At 41.8% G+C, this 20,279-nt stretch overlaps 1 protein-coding gene across 8 annotated transcripts in view; it reads right to left on the reverse strand.

Moving 5' to 3' along the window:
• The window catches only part of thrb (thyroid hormone receptor beta), an 86,407-nt gene that overhangs the window by 61,776 nt on the left and 4,352 nt on the right, over positions 1-20,279 (reverse strand). For 4 of the 8 annotated variants that reach the window (XM_079484361.1, XM_079484353.1, XM_079484363.1 and 1 more), the window contains exon 2: positions 6,354-6,505. The exons of the other annotated variants lie outside the window; for them this stretch is intronic. The gene's annotated coding sequence lies outside the window, so the exon portion shown is untranslated. The remainder of the gene's footprint in view (positions 1-6,353; positions 6,506-20,279) is intronic. 8 annotated transcript variants of the gene reach the window in all.

Consider the following 20,279-nt stretch of genomic DNA (forward strand, 5'->3'; position numbering starts at 1 on the left):
TTAATAAATCTCATTTACGTTACGTTATGTTTCCTCCCAAATCTTTCTGGTAGATCTCTAGTGGTGCCTACTCATGCCAGAGACTATAAGGCAAAATCTTTTGTGTTCAGACGGTGAAAGTTTAAGGAGTTAAGCTGTTTGGATATCATTGAAACTACTTTTGTGTTCTGAAGAAGAAAGAAACTCATACAGGTTTGACGTGACACTAGAATGTAGAGCCCTGCATTTCGGGCCAGTTTTTAAGTCATAGTCAAAACGCAGGCCGGGTATGGGACCTTTTTTATGGTACCATTGTCCCTGCTACCCTGCAGTAGAGGTCTTCACGGGTCAACTTAGATCTGAAAACCCAAGGTCTGACCAGAGCGGGTTTGGGTCTAAAAGATTCAGGGGTGCCTCGGACACGGCTCGGGTTTAATATTAGTGTCTTCAGGTCTTGGGTCATTTTAAATAAATATGTTTTTGCTTAATAGACCCCAAAAGACCCGAACTGTCCCGTATATAAACAGTGCGTCGCTCGCGTGTGGAGTTGCCAACCCTCTCTTGCGACACCGAGTGGCTGGATGGTAGGCTTGTTGACGATGTGCCAGACCTGTCAATCAGTTTTAAATCTACATTATCGCCTTTACCTTGGTTTTTTGTGTCGAAAGGGTTTTGTTTTACAGCACTTCATGAACAGCTTTAGGGCATAAACTTGCAAGTTCATGTTAAAGTATTTAAGGGTTCTAAAGTATGGAACAGTGACAAACATTTATAACCACGCACAAAGTCAAATGTATTGGGTGTTCTAGCTGTAGGATTAATCAGGAAACTGCATCAAGCTGTGATTTTGCATCTTTATCTTGAGTTTTGTGTTGTGCCATTTGCCAGAGCTAAACAAGAGGAGCAAAGATATCTTGCCATATCAATTTTATTTTTATTGACCTATTTCGATTTTCATATCCGCTGGTTACAACTGAAAGACGAATTCTGTCATCACAACCACACCAAATGTTGCTAATGGGACTAGGGCCTAAATTTAAGGCCGCAACATCCCTTGACAGTTCATATCAATTCTATCTGTGACATCAATAAATCCAATGAATAATTTTCAAAACACACAGGACAAATCGGATCAAGCATGTGTACAGAATAATTCAGTCCAAGTCATTCATTTGACCCACTGCAGCTTGGATATGTGTCTGACACAAACAGTACATATACACACTATATATACACAGGTTTCAAAAGAGAGAGAGGACAGCAAACAACAGATTTCCTCAAAGAAACTCTTTTACGTGATAATATGTGATTACTAATATTACAACACACTTGAATCCTGTGTTGTAAAGCAGTCTGAATAAAAACAGCTTTCATAAAAAACAGCATCAACTGATAACATGAACAAAATCATGAAGCTGTGCTGCTGATTTAGAGAATAAAGTGAGATTTCCTGCGCATATTAAACATCATTCTTTCTCTTGTGATCGTTCTTTCACTTCACTTTGTGTTGCCGCACAGGACACTTCTCAAGCAAACACCATAAAGATCTTCAACAACGTGCTGCTGAAATACTGCAACACAGGGAGTTTGTGACATTGAGTGCATATCTATTCAAATTCAGCTTATAAAAGAAACCTGCTTTCACAGGTTTACATGCGTATGGATAAACCAGCTACACAGAAACCGTGGTTTCATGGAAGTTTGAGACTTGCCAGGTTTCTCGTGTGCAGTGACGTCACCATCGATAGTCCGTCTCCCGTCTAGTAACTAAACACGTTGCAGTAAATCAGTCAGAAGCTGTTTTTATATCTCTTCTCATGTCCGCAGTGCCTGCAAATGCAACAAAAGTTTTTCATTTTGCCTTTTCTACATCAACTGCATGATTCCAGAGCGACTTTTCTGCATTATTTTACTGTTACTTCTGCTTGAGACTGTGACGATTGCGCTGGCAGTAATGCGCACGTAAACAAAACAGACAGAAAACCCGTACAGGCGTGATGAGCGGGTTTTGCTCATGCCATTTATGAGCTTTCCCCGATAAATGAAAAACGTTATACGTGTTTACATGTCCTTACTTGTTATCAGCTTATTAAGCATAATCGACTGTGCATGTAAACACGCTCATTGTCAAGCACAGTAATCTATTCAATCACGTTTATGGTCAATCTAACGTATTTTAATATGTGGTATCTTTCATAATTTCATGTTTACAATTACATTTAGCAGACACTATTACCAAAGCGACTTGGGGCAGATGGGTTAAACAATGGAAGCAATTGGACAACAAAAAGCATATGTGCAATAAAACTGGTCTCATATAGCCCACCACAGTATACAGAGCTAAGTTTTATTTTGTTTGTTTTGTTTAAATGCATACAGTATCAACACAATCTGATGGGAATTCATATCGATTTCATCATTGCTTTGCCACCTCAAGAAACTCACGTTTTTAGCAAAATTGTGATTGTAGGGTTTGGGGTGAGGTAAGGTGTCAGTTAGTCAAAGACTTCTTTTGATATTAGCTTATATATATATATATATATAAATGTACATAAACACGTAGTCTTTGTATTGACGGTCACGCTGAGTAACACGATTCAATAGATTCTATATCCCATGCCAATGCCTTGAGACTGGGTTGAATATTGATAAGACAGACCGAAGATAAAGAGACAAATGAAAAACAAGCAAACATTTCTTATCATTAAATATCGTCATCTAGTCTTATCAAACCAATCCATCTAGAATTCACTGCCAGCCCACAGTATGAAGAATATAAAGATGATCCAGGGTTTCAAAAACCAATGGATTAAAAGCCCTGCATGGACAAACACATGTGTGAGGAACACACAAACATCTACAAGACATCACCCGACTGACACTTACTGCCTGAAATCATTGATCAGCGTTGATCCTTTATTACTGGTAAACATCAAGCCGGTGTTCTCAGTCATGTGGTGTATACACACTACTGTAGATGTGATGTGAGCTGATATGGTTTTTATTACAGTCAAGTGTGATTTCCTCTTGACCTCATGTCATGAGAGCTCATGTATCAGGCTGTTAAACACTTCTCTGTGTGAACTTAAAAATACCATTTTGTGCACGCATGTTAAAGCCTAATATATGCACTCTATATATTTTTCAGAAACACTTTACATTTTTTAGACTTGCAAACTCGGAAGAGGTGAAAAAGGTGACACACAAGTACAATTAAAATCCCTGTTGGGGGTGTGGGGGCATCCTCTCCCATAAGAAACATTTTCTGACTTCTGAAGACTGTTCTCATTCGGGTCCTCTGTGGTGGAATGAACTGCAGCATCCTTCACAACATTAAATAAACACACCTGTTCCTCATTTATAACCAATAACTGTCTATGTGTTATGTCTTTCATGTTGTTCATTCTCTCCGTAGCTTTCTGCAGCTTTAATCCTTCTAGTAGCACGGCCTTATAAACTCTCAGTGCTGTTTAGCATGTTGACAAAATGCTGTATGCTCTCCTACTTGTATGTCGTATTCAAAAAAGGCTTCTTGCCAATGAATAAATGTAAATGTAAAGTAAAGTCACATATTCCAGAAAGACAATTCAGTGTGTTGTTGATTCTGTGAGTTTGATGAATGATGTCAGGTGTTGTTGAGACTGTATGAAAACACACGTTCAGTCTTGATTTTGTTTGTCACAGTGCAGTCCAGGGTTTAGTTTGCACTAGACATGATGATCTAGAGTTAGAGTTCACGGTCACTTGATGAATAAATAATGAAGCGATAACAGCCTTTCTACTGACATCTGACTGTTGGTATTAAATGCTGACAATGTGACATCACACAACGCCTGTAAACAATGAGCCGACAACAACCGCGTGTTTACAGGCAAATTCACTTGAAGGCTGGAACTGTTGTTGAGCAGACATTCATTGTAATATTCTTTATGTCGCAGGCCATCCGCCTCGGATCGCCTGAGACACGTCCGTCTGATTTGCATCACATGCAAAGAAAAGAAAATCACAAACTTCTTGTGCTCAACCGTCCCATCAGTGCTTCATCTGATTCAGATGCAATTTAAAAACATTTGAATCCACTTTGGATGTTATAGTTTAAACGTGATGGGACAGAGGACACAGCTAAGTCAATGTATATATACCCCAATGATGTATATCAATTGATCAAAACCTTAGTCTGGGTTTCTTGGAGAAACGAGACTCACGCAGGAGAGCCAGTTCTCCTCTGTGCTACTAAGAAGTAAAAGCTTAACACAAACTAAAATAAAACTGTGTCCACCCTCAACAGTCGACATCCTCCCCAAATCTTCTCAGCAGAGAATAGGCTATATTCACCACAAGATCACACCACTGACTGCTGTCCAAATAAACATACAGAACGTACATCAACATATAATAATCCGTGCGCACAAGCTCTTAAAGGGACAGCATCATAATAAACATCTCTGCGCCACCAGCTGGTGGTTTCCAGAAGAGCGCCAGGTATTATTTCAGCTGGCTAAAAACGCTTGGGTAGATAGACACAGTTTCATTTATTACTTTATTGTTAGTCTCTTATGCATTTATGCAATATAATGTAACCAAACCTGAGATTGGAGTCCGGAGGATTCAACAGCATTCATAGATACATCATTTGCGTAGCAGTAATTCATAGGCAGGGATTATGCTGACTGTGAATGAGCGGCATGCACCCCCTGTTTTAATGCTCATCAAACAACAAAAAACCAAGCCAAAACACACTCACCGCTCCTGACTGAGTCACTTTCATACGGTTTGATCTATAATTCATTGATACTGTGAAAACTATCAAGTGTTTTTTTTTTGTGTTCAGTTTTTGTTCCTGATAACCTTATTTATTAAGGTTACATAGTTAGAAAACAAACTCATAACTAGAGAGTATTTTTTATTTAGTACTTTTTTGTTGCAGGGCAAGTAACAGACTTGGCAGGGCCTGTACCAATGTATAAATGAATGAATGCATAATAATCGTCATAATCTTACCAACAAAATCTATAATCGTTGCATCTCTATTTGAATATCTGTCTGTTTGCATTGGTTTTTATCTGGGAGGTCTTGTACATGTGAATGTTTGCCAGCTAAGTTGCATATTTAAAACTAGAGATGTGAGAGACGCGTATAAACAAATCATGAAACCATCTTATTTCAATGGTGGATTTGTTTCATTAGATAATGAGAATATCAGCTTTATATGCATTATCAAAGTCAAACGTTTGGAAAATTCTTTATATATGCTATATTTCTATGATCTTATTGTTATATATGCTTTTAAAAGTATAAAGGTATATAACAGTATTTTATTTGAATGTATAAATAAAATGTCATTTATCACTGGCACAGTTTCAACAGCTGCAGTAAAACATCAGAAAGCGCTTCATTTATTTTTCTGCAACAGACGTTTTGTACACAATATTGTGGTTGGTCATTCAGATCGGTTTATGGCTATTTCCTGTAATGTAAATCATAAAAAGGTACAATGATCATATTTAATGCAATAATAATCACATTATTATGTTGGATTCATTACTTAACTGACTTAAATCAAATAATATTCTGATATTAAAGTCACCCAATGCATGACACTTGACAACTGTACAATTACAAAATACAAGTTGTTACAAAAATGTACATAATCAGCACTAAGCTGAACATAAATGAGATATTTTCTGCTGTTCAACTTCCGGTTTCATTTATTTAAGCAAATATCTCATGTAAGCGCATGAGCCCCTATGAAGGTGAACACTGAAGCACAAACAGCACCGCTCAACACCAGACTACTTGGAAAACTACACAATGAAAACTTCACAAGGAAAGCTTCAAGTATAATTCTTGCATGTTTATTTAGTTTAAGTCAACTGAAGGCAAAGGCCACAACAAAACAGGTTCTAGCACGAACATCCACCGCAGGACACGTTCACCTCTACAACTGTGTGTACAAGATGTTCTTGAGAAATGTTGAGAAAGCCAATATTTATGTCTTACATTTTTATCGATTTGATGAATGAATCAATATGACGTTATTCATTTGATTATATGTACATATGAAACACTTTAACTGACTACTTCACAGCACATGTGCATGGATGTCATGTCCATAAATCTACAATGTTTATGTGATTGTTTCTATGATCTTATTGTCATGCTTTGGGGAAAAACAAACCAGACATGCCTGATCTCATGTCAACCGTTCATAATTATGTTTCACTTTAGTCTGTAGAGATTAAATGACAAGACATAAGCTTTCCTGTGGCTCAGTGGTTAGAGCATCGTGCTATCATATGTTCGATCCCAGGGATCAGACATGGCACATGTCTTGTGGTGTCATCTCAAAAAGGTAAAAAATCTCTCTCACGCACCTTCTCTGGATCGGTCCCACATTTGTAAAATGATTTGCTCGCTGCAACAAGATCAGTAGATTCTGTGGCCATCTTTAAGAATCGTCTGAAAACACATCTCTTCCATCAGCACCTGACCCATCAGTTCTGACTTCTATCTAACTCTTTCTATCCTTAAAAAAACAAGAAAAAAAACACTTTTTATACACACTAGCTTTTAAACACTAGCTCTGTATACTGTGGTGGGCTATATGAGACCAGTTTTATTACACTTATGCCTTATGTTGTCCTTATGTTGTTCCAATTGCTTCCATTGTTTACCCCATCTGTAAGTCGCTTTGGATAAAAGCTTCTGCCAGATGACAAATGTAAATGTACTCAGGATAAATGTATAGTATAATGCCAAATACATAAATGATGTAAATGGATATTGATGATTTACACAGAGGTGTCAAATCCAAATGTATTAATGGCCATGCTAAGGGTTGGTAATAAATTCAGGGGCCAGACATAAATTTGACAGCATTCTTCTGTTTAATGAATGAATGTAAGTGTACTAGTAATTGCATAAAACTCACTATTAATTAAAATAACAATGTTTAAACATCATTTTTCGAGATACTTCAGAACACATTTTTGTCACATGTATAATACCGCAAAAGCAAAATGGCAACAGGACTTTGTTATAAAGCACATAGATTACGGCAAAACTATATGATAGAGCAAAGCAGTCAACAGTTGTCTGATATTGTATTATTTGGCTTTTAACTTGAACTTGAAAGGACGCAATCATGGATTTATAATGTCCAATCTAAACAAATTAGACATGTCGGTTTTTAACCGTTACCAGACACTCATTTTCACACATTTTCTTTGAAATGATCTTGTCTATTCTAGGGTTAACGTCCTTTGCCATGGCTACCATTACTAAAGAGACCAGATGCTCGTCTGTTAGGTGGGACTGTGGGATGTTTTGGTCAGCTTCATTACGGAGAACATCTGCTTGCAGGAGTAGGTGCTACCGAACAGAGACACGATGCGTTCAGCGTGAAGGCGAAGGTGTGGCATCGATTCAGGGAGTAGAGGTGCGAATTCAGCCGCCCCAACTGACTGGTATTGGGCTTCAAGATCATGAGTATTACATTACGATTCAATGAGTTCCAATTGCAAGTGCTCAGGTGCAGTGTTAACATCAACTCCAAATGGATTTGTGAACAGGTCGAAGTTGAACTTTTGTTGTTCAAAATCAGCAAATCTCCTGCTGAATTCTGCTTTCAGTGTGTGTTCAGTTTGTTCGGCATACAGCTCAGTGGGGAATGTGATGGTGACCGTGTCACTGACTGAGCTGACAGTTGGCTTGGCGCATCTGGCCCTCCCACAGGCACAGTTTTATTTGAGACGTGTTTACAGAGTCTCGCATTTCAGTGATTAGCTCCTTTTGACCCTGGACTTTCACATTAAGATCATTGAGGTGTTTCCGTTATATCACACAAAAATACCAAGTCGCTCAGCCCTTTTTCATTCTCAAGCTTGAGGATAGACTTTTGTTTGCTTTCCATGAAACAAGCGATCTCAGTCCGAGCCTCAAAGAATCGTTGCAACACTTTACCCCGACCCCAAGTGCCCTGAATTGCAGGTGATTCAAACCCTGTGAACGAATAAAGTTTACTGTTTTGTTTACAACTGTCATTACGTGTCCCATATCCAGCACCTTTCCACATAGTGTCTCCTGGTGAATGATGCAGTGGTAGGCTGTCAGGTTTTCACCTGTGTGCCCCACCTTTTCTCGAACCAAACCGGCCAAACAGAACTCACACCACATCTCAGTTGCACGGCCTGTTGTAAGACAAATAAGATTGTTCCAATGCAATTCCGCACCACTGACACACTGTTCCACTCATGAGAAAATGTCCTGTCCATATGTGCATCGCTTTTATATCCAAACGTTCCTCAGTTATGGAAAACTGTGCATCTATCCCTCGAATGTATACAGAGAGCTGGGCAGTGTCCGTTCTGTCTACACTCTCATCTACGGCCAGTGAATATGCAACAAAGTCCTTAGCTTTATCTTTCAACTGGGCCTGTATGTCAGAGGCCCTACTAGCCACTAGCCAGCATGTTTCGGGAAAAGCTGATCTTAGCAAAGGCTTGTTTATTGTCTGGGCACACAACACCACGTACCTTATCCATACCGTTTTTAATAAATTCTCCCTCTGTGAACGGCTTGCATGCTCTTGCCAATTCCTATGCAACTATGAAGCTTGCCTTTACAGCTCCCTCACTCTGACTGTTCATGAGAGTTGTTACGACCTCTAGGGGTCGGCCGAAACAGGCAAAGAAAACCACACTCGTAAAAACAAGTAACTCAATAAACCAAGTTTATTAACATATGGGAATCTCTTCAGGGGGGCAGACAAGGCCAACATAACAAACAAAACAGTCTTATTTTAGAGTGCTAAATAACCTGTGAGGATAAACAATAAAAAAAACAAAACAGAGTATCTTCCCTGACTCCCTGAGGATAAACAAAGTAAAAACCGGTATGTAAATCAAAATGGCGCCTTACCCCCCCTACCTCCCCAACTTGGTGAACAAATGTAAAAAGATATGTACAGTGTGAGAGTATACTTAAATATAACACAAAGTCTAACACTACTCATTCTCAAGAATTACAAAACTTCATCCAGTAACATCAAACAACATCCCTCAGCTGAACCATCTACACAAGGCACAAGAGTTCAATGGCACACAAGGAACCCAAGGCCACGATGAGTGTTTGGGGCTGTCCTAATAACCACATGGCACCTGGCGTCGGACCAATGACCATCTCCAAGTGATTAGAAGAGACCACGCCCATCTGGAGTAGTGACGTGTCTGCACACATGAACCATGGACAAAGAAAAACACAGGCAACAATATAGTATTATGCAGAAAGTTCTCCAGGTCATAACACCCCCACCCATAAAAATAAAACATACAATGTTTTACCAATTTACCCGTGACAGTGAATCAGCAATAACATTATCCACACCTTTCTTGTAACATACCTTTAAATTGTAACCTTGACAAATCAAGGACCATCGCATCAAACAATGATTTGCATTTGACATTTGCTGAATGAAAGTCAAAGGGTTATGGTCAGTAAACACAGTAATAGGATGTTCACAAGAATCAAGGTACACTTCAAAATGTTGTAAACTGAAAATCAAAGCTAAAGCTTCTTTTTCTATCGTGCTATAATTCATCTGATGCCTCAGAAATTTCTTGGAGAAGAAACCGATGGGATGATTCAATTGGTCTTCTCCAGTCTGTAACAAAACAGCGCCAACGCCTGTACCACTAGCATCCACTTCCAACATGAATGGTTTCCCAAAATGAGGGGCAACCAGTACAGGGGCACTACAAAGTAGAGTTTTCAACGCTTCAAATGCAGAATGACATTCTGGAGACCACTTAAACGATACAGCCTTTCGAAGTAATCCTGTGAGAGGACTAGCCACAATAGAGAAATTTCTACAGAAACATCTGTAATAACCAGTCATACCGAGGAATCGCCTCAGTTCCCTTCTGGTCTTAGGGACTGGAAAATCAAGGATAGCTTGAATTTTTGAATTCAGAGGACGAACTTGACCATTTCCGACTTCCTTACCAAGGTATGTAACGGTAGCACAACCGAATTCACACTTAGCCAAATTCAAAGTGAGATTAGCATCAGATAAGCATTTGAACACTTTATCTATGCTTCTAAGATGATCTTCAAAAGAATCATCATAACAAACAACATCGTCCAAATACGCTTCGCAATTTGAAATGTCGGATAAGACACGAGACATCAGTCTTTGAAACGTAGCCCCAGCATTTCTAAGTCCGAATGGCATTACCTTATACTCTAAAAATACATCAGGGGTAGCAAAAGCTGAAATCTCAGATGCACGCTCTGTGAGGGGCACCTGCCAATAACCCTTTAATAAATCAAGTTTGGTCACAAACTTAGCATTTCCTACCCGATCTACACAATCCTCCATGCGTGGCATGGGATAAGAATCAGCCTTAGTTAGAGCATTAACTTTCCTATAATCTGTACAGAATCTAGAAGTTCCATCTTGTTTGGGAACAAGGAGACATGGGGAACACCATGGGCTAGAACTTGGGACCGCGAAACCATGTTCTAATAAGTATTGGGTCTCTTGTTTCATCAAGTCTCTTTTAACTGGATTTACACGATAAGACCGTTGAGTAACAGGCGAATATGAACCGACATCAATGTCATGAGATAAGACGTGAGTCGTAGTCGGTAAATCACTAAACAAACTAGGATATTTCTCAATCACACTTCGGATATCAGCCTGAGCCGATAAGGGTAAGTGAGACAGCTTAGATGAAAGATTAGACAAAGTCTCTGAATTCAACAAGCGAGCAGAGGTAAATGCAGCACTTTTCATTTTTACTTCATCCAACTCCGGCGAATAATCAGAAGGGGATACCACAACAGGAGTGACGGTCAAAACAGAAGACTTAATCTCAGGACTAGAGCGAGTCACGTATGCCTTAAGCATATTGACATGACAAAGGCGTGTCTTACGCCTACGATCAGGTGTGTTTACGACATAGTCAGTATCACTAACCTTCTCTTTCACTTCATACGGACCTGCAAATTTTGCATGTAAGACTGAACCAACCACAGGAAGTAATATGAGAACTTTGTCACCAGGTTGAAAGGAACGCTGAATAGCCTTTCTATCATATCGATCCTTCATTTGGTTTTGCGCCGAACTAAGTGAACATTTGGCCAGTTTCAACAATTGATGCAAACGTTCACGAAATTCACTAACATGATCTAAGACATTCTTAGTCAAAGAGGGGCGGTCAGATGAAAGAATCTGTTCTTGTAAAATCTTTAACGGGCCACGCACATTGTGTCCGAAGATTAATTCGGAAGGACTAAAGCCGAGTGAAGCTTGAGTCGTGGTTCGAATAGCGAACAACAATAAAGGAATTTCCTCATCCCATTCCTTTTCTTGCTCTACACAGAAGGTTCGGAGCATCGATTTTAGAGTTTGGTGGAAACGTTCGATGGCACCTTGAGACTGAGGGTGATAAGCACTAGACATTTGATGTTTTACATTCAATTTTCTGATCACCTTAGCGAATACCTTTGACATGAAATTTGTCGCTCGATCTGATTGAATAAATCTTGGCACACCGAAAATAGTACAGAACTTGACAATCGCTTTGACTATAGCATGAGCCTTAATTGAACGAAGAGGTATAGCTTCAGGATATCTAGTTGAAGCACACATCAGTGTAAGTAGATAAGAATTTCCAGATTTGGTTTTAGGTAGCGGACCCACACAATCAATCAACACCCGTTCGAATGGTTCTCCTAGAACTGGGATGGGTTTTAAAGGAGCTACAGGAACAACTTGATTCGGTTTGCCCGCTAGTTGACAGGCATGACATGACTTACAGAACTTTGAAACGTCAGATTTCATCGCTGGCCAGAAGAAATGTTTCAATAAGTTATCGTATGTTTTCCGAACACCAATATGACCAGAAAGTTCATGGTCATGAGCTACACTCAACACTTCTTCTCGAAAAGTTTTAGGAATGACTACCTGAAAAATTGTTCTCAAATCATCAATGGTATAACGAGGAGACCACTTACGCATAAGCACTCCATCGTCAACAAAATATGCGACTGAATGCTCTGACAAAACGTTAGGTTCGACCGCAGCCGCAAAACAGGGATTCAGAGTTTGATCAGCAGCTTGTGCCTCAATCAACACAGATCTTTCAAAAGGCAAGACATCACTAGGAATTCCATCAATCTTAATTTTAACTAAATCTACTTTATCATCTGCCACTGCAGAATCATCATCACTCAGAAAAGTTTTTGACAAATCAACTGTCACTCCAGATTTTTGAGCCTGAGCACGAGTTACGACACAAGTTTTAAACACCTCAGGAAACTGCTCTTGTAATTCATCTTGATACGGTACATCAGGGACGTCAATAACTTCCGGCAAACAAAAAACTTTGTTCCCCGCCAAGTCATTTCCGAGAATGAGCGCTATACCTTTAACAGGCAGCTCACTACGTATTGCTAGTTTAACATAACCAGAAACAATCCCAGATCTCAAATAGACATTGTGCAACGGAACTTTCACTACAGAGAGATCAATGCCTTGTACCAACACACTAGAATTACAACTTGACTGTTCTGAAAATGGTAATACACTACTCAAGATAATTGACTGAGAAGCTCCGGTATCTCGAAGAATACGTACATTTTCCCTTTCAGCATCTGCCTCACTGAGAGACACAACACCATCACACACGAAAGGTTTGAACGTAGAGTCCATAGACCTATCTTGGAATTCTGAATCGAGCAAATACGTTGGACGATCGACTAACACGACACTCTTATAAGTCTTCTTGCCATTTCTCTTCTTCAGAATGGGACAGTTAACAATAAGGTGTCCCACCTCGTGACAATAGAAACACTCACGGTTCTCAACCTTCAAAGTTCTTTCAGCATTCTTGGACACTATCGAGGAATCTGTAACACTACCTGCACGATCAGTAGTGCTACGCTTCCTGGATGACATAAACGTTACTTTATGAGTAAGCGCAAATTCATCCGCAAAAATAGCTGCTTCAGACAATGAAGACACCTTCTGTTCATTCAAATAAATAATGATTCTCTCAGGTAGACAACTCTTAAATTCTTCTAACAAAATCAGCTCTTTCAACTGCTATAAAGTGTTAACTTTATTTGCCGTACACCACTTCTCAAATAAATTGCTTTTATCTCTCGCAAATTCCACAAACGTTTGACTGGTGATTTTCACATGATTCCGGAACTTCTGACGGTATGCCTCTGGGACCAATTCGTAAGCGCGCAACACTGCAGTTTTTACTTCCTCATAATTCATACTCTGTTCAAGCGTTAACGCAGAACATACTTCTTGCGCTTTTCCAACAAGTTTACATTGTAAGAAAAGCGGCCAAATGTTTTTCGGCCATTTTAAAGTGGCTGCAATACGTTCGAATACTGCAAAATAGGTGTCAACTTCGCTTTCACGAAACGATGGAACTAAACCAATATATTTGCTTATATCAATTTCAGGTTCACTTACTTGAATAGTGCGTCGTGGTGCAGGTTTCGGGCTAGAAGTAGAAGCCATTTTGGGTGGCAACCCAGGAAGAAAACTAGGCACATCAGCAACTGGGGAATAAACAAATTGTTTAGCAGCTATCTCCAGATCTAATTCCTTGATTCTGACAGCTCTTTGAGTCTCTAGCTCGACTGTGCGTACTTGCAACAGTTGACTCTGGTATTGCTGCTTGCTCAATTCCAACTCCAGCTCTTTCAATCTGATTGCCAACAAAGGATTAACAGGAGAAGGAAAGTTATCGGGATCCATGCCGGGCAGCTCCGCAGATTTGGGAACTGTCCCCTCGTCTAAGGAAGCCGCCACTTGAATTGCAACACCCGCTTCACCTTCACTTTCCGTAGACAAAACGCCACGTTCTAGCAAATTTTCTATAATCACTTCCTTAATCTCCGGTTTCCTTGCACCTCGACTTACCTGAATTTGATACAAGTCTGCGAGCATAAACAAATCATCTTTACTACAGATGTTTAACAAACGTAACGATGGTTCGATTGCGAACTTCTCTAACTCAAATTTCGCCGACATACCTACTACCTCTCACCAAAAAAAAAATTGAAAATCACCAGACAAAACAACCTCCAAAATCAATCTTATAAACTTACTAATGACAACTTCCCGCAAATTTTGCTAAATAAACAAACCAACTACTTCTACGCGAATCTGGCAGAAATGGAAAGGTCTTCCAATTCCTTACGAATTTGGGGAAGGGACGGACGAGCCCCCAATTCTGTTACGACCTCTAGGGGTCGGCCGAAACAGGCAAAGAAAACCACACTCGTAAAAACAAGTAACTCAATAAACCAAGTTTATTAACATATGGGAATCTCTTCAGGGGGGCAGACAAGGCCAACATAACAAACAAAACAGTCTTATTTTAGAGTGCTAAATAACCTGTGAGGATAAACAATAAAAAAAACAAAACAGAGTATCTTCCCTGACTCCCTGAGGATAAACAAAGTAAAAACCGGTATGTAAATCAAAATGGCGCCTTACCCCCCCTACCTCCCCAACTTGGTGAACAAATGTAAAAAGATATGTACAGTGTGAGAGTATACTTAAATATAACACAAAGTCTAACACTACTCATTCTCAAGAATTACAAAACTTCATCCAGTAACATCAAACAACATCCCTCAGCTGAACCATCTACACAAGGCACAAGAGTTCAATGGCACACAAGGAACCCAAGGCCACGATGAGTGTTTGGGGCTGTCCTAATAACCACATGGCACCTGGCGTCGGACCAATGACCATCTCCAAGTGATTAGAAGAGACCACGCCCATCTGGAGTAGTGACGTGTCTGCACACATGAACCATGGACAAAGAAAAACACAGGCAACAATATAGTATTATGCAGAAAGTTCTCCAGGTCATAACAGAGTGAACAAGGTTAGACCCTACCTCACTGAGCATGCGGCACAACTCCCTGTCCAGTCCCTGGTAATCTCGAGGTTGGACTACTGCAATGCTCTCCTTGCTGGTCTTCCTGCAAAGGCTATCAAACCATTCCAGCTAGTTCAAAACGCAATAGCACACATCGTCTTCCAACAGCCCAAAAGGGCTCCTGTGACACCCCTTTTCATCTCTCTCCACTGGCTACCGGTTGAACCCCGGATCAGATTAAAGTCACTGATGTTTGCATACAGGACTATCACTGTATCTGCGCAGGCATACTTTCACACCCTCAAACACTCATACACTTCATCAAGAACCCTGCGTTCAGCAAACCAGCGGCACCTTGTAATGCCTTCTCATAAGGGCAGTAAATCGCTCACACAACTCCTTGCTGGTGAAACATTCACAGCGACTTTTAACGACTTATAACCCATCTCTTCTGTGAACACTTGAATACAAAATACTAACCCTCTCTCTTTCTCTCAACAGGTATTGTTCTGGCTTTTTAAATTAGATTAGATTCAACTTTATTGTCATTACACATATACAAGTACAGTGTAACGAATGTAGTTTAGGTCTAACCAGAAGTGACATTAGCAAGTGCAGGATATACAGTTAGAATAAATGCAGAATACAATATTAGGAAAATATTATACAGTGGGCATGGACTATGAAAATATTTTACAGTAGGTATGTTCTTATGAAAATATGACAGTAGGTATGTACTATGACAAATATATACAGATGACTGTATACTATGAACATTAATGTACAGGTGACTATGAACAGATAATAATTTAGACTAGACAATAGTCCAAGTGACATAAGTGTGCATAAATGATAGACATTAGCTATTAAAGTTGCAGTGCAATAGGTGAGTTCATGCAGTTGTTGGAGTTACAGTGCAGTGGATGAGTTCCCTTTCTGTCGGTCTCTCAACGTTGTGTCGAACCGACAGATGGGGTTTGACTTGAGAACCTATCATCTTCTGACTATTTTGAACAGGCCAATGAAATTGGCGAATTAAATTTGCATGCCGGACTCTGACCCCGGATCTCACAGGTGCAACACACTCATTGAGGAGGGGTCCAACACGCTGACGCAGTCGTTGTGGATAAATCCTGCCCGCACTTCAGACGTTGCAGTCACGGGTGGCTGTGTTCTTTTAAGAGCCTGCCACCACCTCGTTTGCTTGCCATCCTGTGACCGCTGTGGCTCCGGCCACGCCGTCAGCGACGGCGAGCAGCATGGGTGACATGGGGATTACCTTGAGCGTTAATCCGTCAGCCACCGGCTCGCGGATCGTTCATGCCCCGTCTCGCTCGTCTGGCCACTCCCTAAAAGACGGCACCTCGCCATCTTGCTCCTGCCCCAACTACTCGGACACGATGCATGACGAAAATGAGATGTCCCTTGCATCATCGGAGGGTGACCTACTGGCTTCCGACCCGGATGATTTCATGGAGCTCCCTCCCCCGGGAGGTTGAGCTCGGGATGAAACGGACGTCGAAATGTCGGCCGTGCGCTCTTGGAGGCGAAGCACAGCACCGCCCACCCAGCGCTCGTCTGGCAGACGTCAGGATTGGTTCGTAGCCATCGACCTGAAGGACGCATACTTTCATGTCTCGATTCTCCCTCGTCACAGAGCGGTGTGCGGGTACTCAGCTATCTCGATGACTGGCTTATCTTGGCACACTCATGAGATCTGTAGTGTACACACAGGGACTTGGTGCTCCGGCACCTCGACCGATTGGGATTACGGGTCAACCGAGAGAAGAGCCAGCTCTCCCCGGCGCAGAGCTCCCTTTTTTCTCGGTATGGAACTCGACTCTCCATGACGGCACGACTCACCCTAGAGCGCGCACACACTGAACTGTTTGAGCCTTCTCAGACAGCAACCAGCGGTCCCCCTGAAATTATTTCAGAGGCTCCTGGGGCACATGGCATCCTCGGCGGGGGTGGTCCCCCTCGGGTTGATGCACATGAGACCGCTCCAGCACTGGCTACAGAGACGAGTTCCCTGGAGAGTGTGGCACACAGGCGTATCATCATCACGCCTCTCTGCCGTCGCATCCTAACCCCCTGGTCTTCAATTACCTTTTTTACGGGCCGGAGTCCCTCTTGGGCAGGTCTCGAGGTGAGTCATGGTGTCAACAGACGCCTCCTCACAGAGTTGGGGTGCGGTGTGCAACGGGCACACATTATCGGGTCGGTGGACGGGCCCCCGCCTGCGCTGGCATTCAATTGCCAAGAGTTGTCAACTGTTCTACTTGCGCCCCTGGTGCAAGGCCAGTAGGTGCTGGTCAGGTCGGACAGTACTACTGCCGTAGCGACCGCCAGGGTGGCGTTTGCTCACGGCAGTTAACGCAACTCGCCCAACGCCTCCTCCTGTGGAGTCAACAGGTGACAAAGTCCCTGCGTGCCACACACATCTCGGGGGACCTGAACCAGACAGCCGATGAGCTCTCTCGTCAGTCGACGCATCGGAGAGAGTGGTGACTCCACCCCCGCGCAGTTCAGCTCATTTGGGTGCAGTTCGGGCAGGCGTAGGTGGACCTGTTTGCCTATCTGGACAATACCCATTGCCCACTTTGGTACTCCCTGACCGAGGGCCCCCTCGGGCACGGATACCCTAGCGCACAGCTGGCCGCTGAACAAGCGGAAGTATGCCTTCAAGTCGTGCCTTACTGGCCCAACCGGACTTGGTTCTCTGAGCTAATGCTCTTTACGACAACTCCCCCCTGGCAGATTCCTCTGACGTTGCAGGGGAATGGCACGTTGTGGCATCCGAGACCAGACCTCTGGGACCTCCATGTCTGGCTTCTGGATGGGACGAGGAGACCCTGAGTGGTCTGCCCCCTGTGGTGGTAGAGACCATTACACAGACAAGGGCCCCGGCCACGAGGCGGCTTTACGTGGCGCCTCTTTTCGTCCTGGTGTTCTTCTTGCGGAGAAGACCCACGGAAATGCTCAATCGGGTACGTGCTGTCCTTCCTACAGGAGAGGCTGGAGAGGAAACTCTCCCCGTCCACACTGAAAGTGTATGTAGCCGCAATTGCCGCTCATCACTAACCAGTTGCTGGCAAGCCCCTGGGGCAGCATGACCTGGTCATTAGGTTCCTGAGGGGCGCGAGAACGCTGAATTCGCCCCGTCCGCGCTCCATTCCCTTTTGGGACCTCAATGTGGTCCTGGTGGGCCTTCAGAGGGTTAGATAAGTTAGTGCAGTTATTGAAGTTACAGTGCAGTGGAGGAGTTAATGCTGTTATGAAAGTGGTCCATTAGTGCAAATGAGCATTCAGTTAAATATTCCTGGTGTGCAAGTGAGCAGTATAGAGTGCAAATGATGCTGTGTGTGTGTAAACAGTCCGGTAGAGCAGATAACATGAAGTACTGGTGTGTACAGTTCAGTCATGCATGCAGCCCTGTAGTGCAATGTAAACAATGTTATAGCAGCATTGGAGTTAAAGGTAAGAGAGGTAGTGGAATCAGTGGGGGGCAGAGTTCAATAATGAAACAGCTCTGGGAAAAAAGCTGTTTCTTAGTCTGCTGGTTCTTGTCCGGAGGCACCGGAAGCGCCTACTGGAAGGCACGAGAGTAAACAGTCTATGAGCGGGGTGAGAGGAGTCCTTGAGAATGCTGCGAGCTTGACGCAGACAGTGTTTCTTCTGGATGACCTCAATAGGAGAAAGTGTAGTCCCTGTGATGCGCTGGGCTGTTTTCACCACCCTGATTTTGTTGAAACTAGTAACTTTGTATTAGCACTTATTGTATTATGCTACTGTATGATATATCGCTTATTGCTCCCTGAACTCTATGAAAGTCGATTTGGATGAAAGCGTCTGATAAATGTATATATGTCTATGCTTCCATATTGGTCATCCTTCCTTCTTTTTTATCCATTGTGCTAGCCACCTTTTTAGCTTTTTAACACATGTGACCGAAAGAGATTTCCAAGTCTCACGAGAGTAATTCAAAATCAATGAACAATTTGAGTGATTTTTACTTAAATTAAACATATTGTGCATATTTGCTGTTATTCTACACAACAGTGACATTTTATCTCGCTAGCTTTGTGCTGCAGGCTGTATATTGAGTTGTAAACAAATACGAACGACGCTAATGTGCATAAAACCTAACACTGTACAGATCAGACTAGCCTGACTTTATATCTGCGCAGCTTGCGTTGGTTGTATAATGAAGACGAGCCTCAGTTTATAACTCTTTTATAGAATATAACATCAGAATAAGAATATAATCTAACCTCACTTTATGACTGTGAAGCTCGCACTGTATTATTAAGATGTGTCTCAGCCCATCTCATGCCAGACGCGCATTACTTTATAACGCCGCAGGGCGATGTCATTGTCCATCACAATGTTTCACTGTAACCATCATCCGATGGCAATTTAGTAAGCATCGCCCAACCCTTATTAAGACAATATAGACACACATTCTTTTACAGGCAGATTTGGAACATCTCCAGTCCATTTAAAGTACTTGATCATTGCCATGATGTAGCTCAACAGCACATCAGAACTATATTCTCCGGTTTTCCCCATTGGGTTGTCTTACTAAAATTCTATTTATTCCCCTGTGCAACAAGTCCTGACTTGACATCATCATGTTTCTAGTCACCTTGGTGTGCTAAGAAAATGAACATATCAATGGGAATATACTCGAGAAATATTTTTTCTCATAAGAATAGAAGTGTGTACTAGAGTAATGTGACTTCCCCCCTTTCAGTTGTTTTACTTCAATGACAAAACGCTTTTTGTGAGTAACAATGTAGAAAAAGTTACAGCATTCTTTGCTCATATTTACCAAGGGGGGCGTATAGTTTTGTCCATGACTGTATGTATATCCTCTATCGACACAAAAAGCATTTGGAAGAACTGCAAAATGTAAACAAACTATGCTAGCAAATGACTGTTCTGAAGTATTTCTACATGTGATATGCTCATTTCATTAGCCATCTCATACACACATTTCTCAATCACAAGTTCTGCACACAACGGCCGAGGGTTTCTGTCTGTACTGTTAGTGTACAGTCAGTCTATGGATATAAATAACTTCAGTTTCTATGGGCCGCAATGTGTAGGTCGTCCGCCATATTGGAACGGTGAGCCGGTCAGTTGCCAGTTGTGTGAGGATTTCCAATGGATTGGGTTACTTTGTAACGGTTGCTCTGGTTTATTTTATCCACATGTTAGTAGTGGAAGGATTTTGTCAACCTTAAGATGATTTTATTTATGAATGTTGAGTTCTGTTATGTGGACTAGGGACATTAGGCTCGTGATGAAGGATTTTGTTTCAAAGGATTTTGTTTCACAGCCAAGCCAGTGTGCTAACGCTCATGAGCAAGCTGACTGTGT

Source organism: Barbatula barbatula (genome assembly GCF_947034865.1).
Source record: "Barbatula barbatula genome assembly, chromosome: 21".
Classification (NCBI taxonomy): domain Eukaryota; kingdom Metazoa; phylum Chordata; class Actinopteri; order Cypriniformes; family Nemacheilidae; genus Barbatula; species Barbatula barbatula.